Here is a 5757-nt window from a genome sequence, read left to right as displayed (position 1 = left end):
CGCTCTCGCTCATGAAATAGCACCGGAAACCTGTAGAAGTGCGTCCTGGCGATTTTTTGTGTGTGTTTGAGCAGTTGACAACGCAGGAGTTACACATCCATCCGTGCACTCGCGTAGACGCTCGCGCGAACACTGATCGCCCGGACCCGTCAGCGCTTCCGAGCCGCGGCGGCAGATGGCGTCGTCGGCGCTTTGCGCATCGCCTATAAGCCTACCCCCCCACAGCTCAGTTACGCTCCTTATTTCGCCACATCATCTTATCAGCAAAACTTCTCTACCGTTACAGCGGGCCCAACGATGTATTTCATCAACTTAGTGACGTCAGTAATGAGATCACGTCCCTGGACCCTGCCTCTTCGAACTTCTCGCTGCAGACGGATGTCGTGCACGTTTCCGTACTGCGACCGTACTACTCTGTTAGCTCGTAGCCGTCATTGCGAGCGCAGCTATGGCACTTCCGTCATGGAAGACTGATTTACGCAATACGAACATGAGCTAATGCGATGCCCTGCCAAGTAAAGAAGACAACGGAGGGTGCGTGAAACGCCTGCGCGTGGCGCTGTTCAGTCGCGTTCCTCGGAGTCTGACGCGTTCAAGAAAAATGCGGTCAGAGGCATGCCAATTGTTTTGTAAACTGTGTAGGAGTTAACCGCAAATCGATCTTTCTTGCGTCCACATGTACATCGGCCAGACTGGTCGATGTGTTAATACGCGCCTCAGCGAGCATCGAAATTTATTGAATGAAGCCGTCTCATCTCGCATCGATATGTCAGTCATGAAAATGTTCTCCCATCTTCGAAAGCACAGTAATATTGTTTCATCAACCTAAACAGACAACGCGAGCAAACGCGACAAATACGCCACATTTTGTGTCAGTCAGCCTGCTCAGTCGTTACAAGACAAGAAATTCAGCTTCATTAATCGACTGTAAGCACGCGTCTTGGTTGTTTGACTTCTTGTGCCTCTTTATGACACGCGCGACGCACTCGCATTTTTGTATATATGCCTTTTGTCACGCGTGCAATGAACTTTCAGTTGTGTGTGAGTGCTGGTTTGTGCATTTCCTTCCTTGTACCGCTCCTTTCTTTTTTCGCTCTAAGTATTATTCCAACCTGTAGTTATAGCACCAACTAAGGTTAGTAGGCACTTATCGTTCGTTACATATATGGTGCGAGCGACGCAATGAATGTATCTCATTTCCCCAAATACCGACTACACTTTCTAGTGTACTCTTCAAATATCAGAACCTCGCACTGTACTCGCCGACAATGTCGAGGGACGTTAATTCCAAATGCATCCGCGAGTCATATACCGCTCCTGCACTTCATAAGCAACCGAGCTGTATTTTTTTTTTTCATTTATACCGTAAGGTGCACTGGCGCCAGAAAAATAAATAAAAGGTGGCGCTTCTGAGCCGCTCAACTTGTCCAACAGTGGGACAGATGTAAATCGTCGTGAGGCCATCGCAGCTAAACAATGGAGTTCGTGATTGAATTGTGCAGTAACATGTTGCACCTCGTCAAATTCACTGTGTCTAAGAAGTCCCGGCACGGCGCAAGCGGAAAGCTACAGCGCGAGGCCCGCGCGCTCGCCGCGGCGGCTGCTGCGGCGTGCTCACATTTCCCATAAGCGCTTGCGCGCCCGCTGGTGGCGCTCGTGTGCTTGAAAAAGGTCTATTGAGACCGAGCTGACGTGGTCTTCACTACGAAGCAGACTGAGTGGACAAGCCACGTAAAAAGCCGGAAGAAGCAGGGCATCCATCCCTGCACAAGTAGTGCAAGCTGACCAAATTATTTTATATGCAAACAAGCTGCTGCTTAGTGTCCACCGCATGAAACGCTGGACAAGCACACCGGCACTATGACAGTCACGAGTTGAACTGGGGCCTTTTCAGAATCAACGATTTTGTACCCGAGTTCGCGCATCAATCAGTTTGATTGACAGACGCCCGTCGCGAATATCTGGTCCACCCATTGCGTTTGCTCTTGCCGAGGAGCAGTGCTCACGCCGCAATGTCAGCGAGCGGCTCAATTCATCTATGAGCTCAATCACACAGACTATGCAGACACGCACGAAGAAACAAAGGTTATATCGTGACGTAGCTACGATGTCTCGCATTCACTTTCACCGCGCTCACGACGTACCACTCACAGCCGTGAAGCAAGCACCTCTGGTGGCAATTGCGGCGAGAAATGTTACTATTTACTTGCTTGTGCAGACATTCTTTCTACCAATTCGTTACTGCAGAAAAATATTCGGACGTGTAACGTAAGTAGCAGTAACCTGTACATTTATTTGTCTGTAATATTTGAGAGACGCGAAACGAGCTGCACGAGAGTGCCACGTGTGCGCCCTTGTTGCCTTCGAGAGTGAAAATTTCCATGCTTCAGACGGAACGAAAGAACTTGCCCGAAAGAGGACAAATGCCCACGAACACTCCTGTGGGAGGCGCGATGTTCAGTTGCCAAAATGGTCGCGCGACAATTGCGCTGACGTCGCTGCACTGTTGAAGTTGAAATGTTTATTGAGTGGAGGCGCCGACACGTTCGCACGCGGTGTTCCCTTGAAAACCGCCGCAAATGCCGCAATGCGTTTGTGACGCCATGCTCGTTCTTGTAGCTAAAGGAGCTAAAGCCCTATTCGCGATGCGCAGCGCCTATAGGGGCGTCACTGAAAGCCGCGTAGCGGCGGCCGTTGGAACCGCTGGCGGGTCGCGTAGCAGACGCCTCCTTTCACTACAAGCATGACGGAAGTGCGCGCGTGCGATTTGCCGCTTGTGCGCGTCCCTGATAATTACTTTTGCGGCGATAGTGTGCGCAAAGGAGCCGCGCTTTATAATAGTGGACATGTGTCCGATGTCACATCTGTGTGGGACGACAATGTCACCATACGCGCCAAGTGTTTGCCACAGACAAGCGTCAACAAGCTTCCATACGAAGTGGAGCTCATCGTAAGTACACCGCTTTCATTATAACGTCCCGATCACTAATGCCTGCATGCGTTGACGCATGAACCAACGTTTTTTGCCGACACAGTAGCTTCGTTTACATGCCATCTGTTTATATAGTAGATTTTGAGCCAGCGTTGTCGCACCGGCGCATGGATTTCACGGGTGCGGCCACGCGAAGGGTCAGCGTTGGTAAAACTTTGAAACCAGCACAGGTAAACATGTGAAAAATATCTCGGCAGCTTGCGCTAGTGGCGCGAGACTAAGTCACTGCGGAGCTGGTGGTCACCTAGCTTGTCATAGCAGCTTGGCTACGTATTTGCTGGGTGTGTTCAGAGAAGAACGTCGGTCATGTCCGTCGACCCCCTGTAATTTCGCTGAAAAAAATATATTTTGTTGTCTTCACGAATACGTTTAGCTCTTCGATAGTAATTTGTTCGGGAACAAAATTTTCGTCAGAATGAGATGCATCCAGAGACTCTACGGCGATCTGTTTGAAGCGGTTGAAACAGTTTTAGCATAAAATGTCGGTTTCTCTGATGGACGAAGCTTCTTCTGGCGTGCGCGTTCAGGAGGAGTGGCGTCTTAGCCGCGCCAGACACACTGGCGCCGGCGCGCGCGCAGACTCCGCCACCGCTGCGCGCGGCTCGCCGTTGCTGGTCTGCGCGTTCGGGAGTGGCGTCGTAGCCATCGTAGCCGCGCCAGACAGACTGGCGCCGGCGCGCACGCAGCTCTTCGCCTTCGCTGTGCAGTCGCCGTCTGACACTGCGCTGAAGCCGCTCGATGGCGCCTCTGACTGGCGTTTGCAGGTGGGTAACACCATGGAGAAGGAGAGCGCAAATGCTGCTCAACGGCGCAGAAGGGCCGAGAAGCTTATCTGATAGGATCCCGAAGTAGTTGCCCGGCAATTAGCGATTCAGCGTACGAAGAATGAACAGAAGGAGGCTAATAATCCTAGATAATCTGGAAAGTTAAGAATAATCAGCTGAACCTTTGCTAACGCTACGCCTTTGGCCCGACTCATAACACAGCTTGTGCTAAGGGAATGAGCATTAGTGGGATACATCAAGGGTGTTTTTTTATTAGCATGAAGTCATGTTACGAAGCATTCAAAGGGAGGTTCAATCGGTTGAATGTCCTGTCAAAAGCCTTCAGTGCGCACAGGTGCCATGTTTTACAGCCAATATGCATACAGTTGAGGCGAGCGCACAGCGAACATTCTGCACCGGTGATCGCATTCCAGTGCCATCATTAGGTAGAATGCAGCCCATTTGGTGCAGCACACGTGTGATTCCACGGCGCTTTTGTAAAGGAGCCGTCACCTGCCCCACATCCTCTGGCATAGCGCTTCGCGCCATTCGTTTTTCATGAGAGCCTAGGCATCGCATCTTATCAGTGATAACAACCTCATGTGCATTGTAGCGTCTACAATGCAGGCGAGGCGACCAAATGTAAACGTAGTAGCGTTCGCTGAAGACGTAGCGACATAATTGGAGAAATAAAAACACGGCAATCGGTCTAACGCTACCGTAAACAAAGCGCGATTGCTTAACTTCTACGTGGTACAACCGCAATCCACCGCCGCCGTCGCTCTCGCTCATGAAATAGCACCGGAAACCTGTAGAAGTGCGTCCTGGCGATTTTTTGTGTGTGTTTGAGCAGTTGACAACGCAGGAGTTACACATCCATCCGTGCACTCGCGTAGACGCTCGCGCGAACACTGATCGCCCGGACCCGTCAGCGCTTCCGAGCCGCGGCGGCAGATGGCGTCGTCGGCGCTTTGCGCATCGCCTATAAGCCTACCCCCCCACAGCTCAGTTACGCTCCTTATTTCGCCACATCATCTTATCAGCAAAACTTCTCTACCGTTACAGCGGGCCCAACGATGTATTTCATCAACTTAGTGACGTCAGTAATGAGATCACGTCCCTGGACCCTGCCTCTTCGAACTTCTCGCTGCAGACGGATGTCGTGCACGTTTCCGTACTGCGACCGTACTACTCTGTTAGCTCGTAGCCGTCATTGCGAGCGCAGCTATGGCACTTCCGTCATGGAAGACTGATTTACGCAATACGAACATGAGCTAATGCGATGCCCTGCCAAGTAAGAAGACAACGGAGGGTGCGTGAAACGCCTGCGCGTGGCGCTGTTCAGTCGCCTTGGTTGGCTACCGCAATACGCTTGTAAAATGTCACATATGTCATAACAGTGGTTTTACAAAATTTACTTTCGACTTCTTTGTCTAGTGGTAAGAAACGGGCACGTGAAGTACACGAAGGAGGGGCTTGGAACTCGTGATAAACAGGTGAAATCAATGATGAACAGACCATCATAACCACAAGAAACGAGAATAAGGGAGTTGTCGCGCGATTGCGTTGAGGTCTGCACGTTTTTGTCAACGAAAGGTAATGTGTCCAGGAATAAAAATGTACAGCGAGTCCGAGCGCCAACTTGACCAAGAATAAGTTCGTTCGAATATGCGTACCAAAATGAAATACAGGCACGTTCGTAACATACGTACGATGATATATTTATTAGTTATAGTGAGCATTTATCTAACAATAGCACCGACAGCGCAACGGGCTTGTTCGAACGGGTTATATTAGGACGCAGATATACGCACGAAATTTTGCCCGTCGAACGCTTCTGTGGTTTTTTTTTTATATGTAAATGTTTTCACTCACACATTTGCTGAAGTTCTGTCTTGACACACAAGTGGTACCGCTCCCACCGAAATAGAAAATTTCCCGGCAACATAAACACATCACAGGGCGAACAATGAGCGATCACTGCAATGAGTCCATAATTAC

The sequence above is a fragment of the Rhipicephalus sanguineus genome, chromosome 7 (assembly GCF_013339695.2).
Source record: "Rhipicephalus sanguineus isolate Rsan-2018 chromosome 7, BIME_Rsan_1.4, whole genome shotgun sequence".
NCBI lineage: Eukaryota > Metazoa > Arthropoda > Arachnida > Ixodida > Ixodidae > Rhipicephalus > Rhipicephalus sanguineus.
This window is presented reverse-complemented; position numbering follows the sequence as displayed.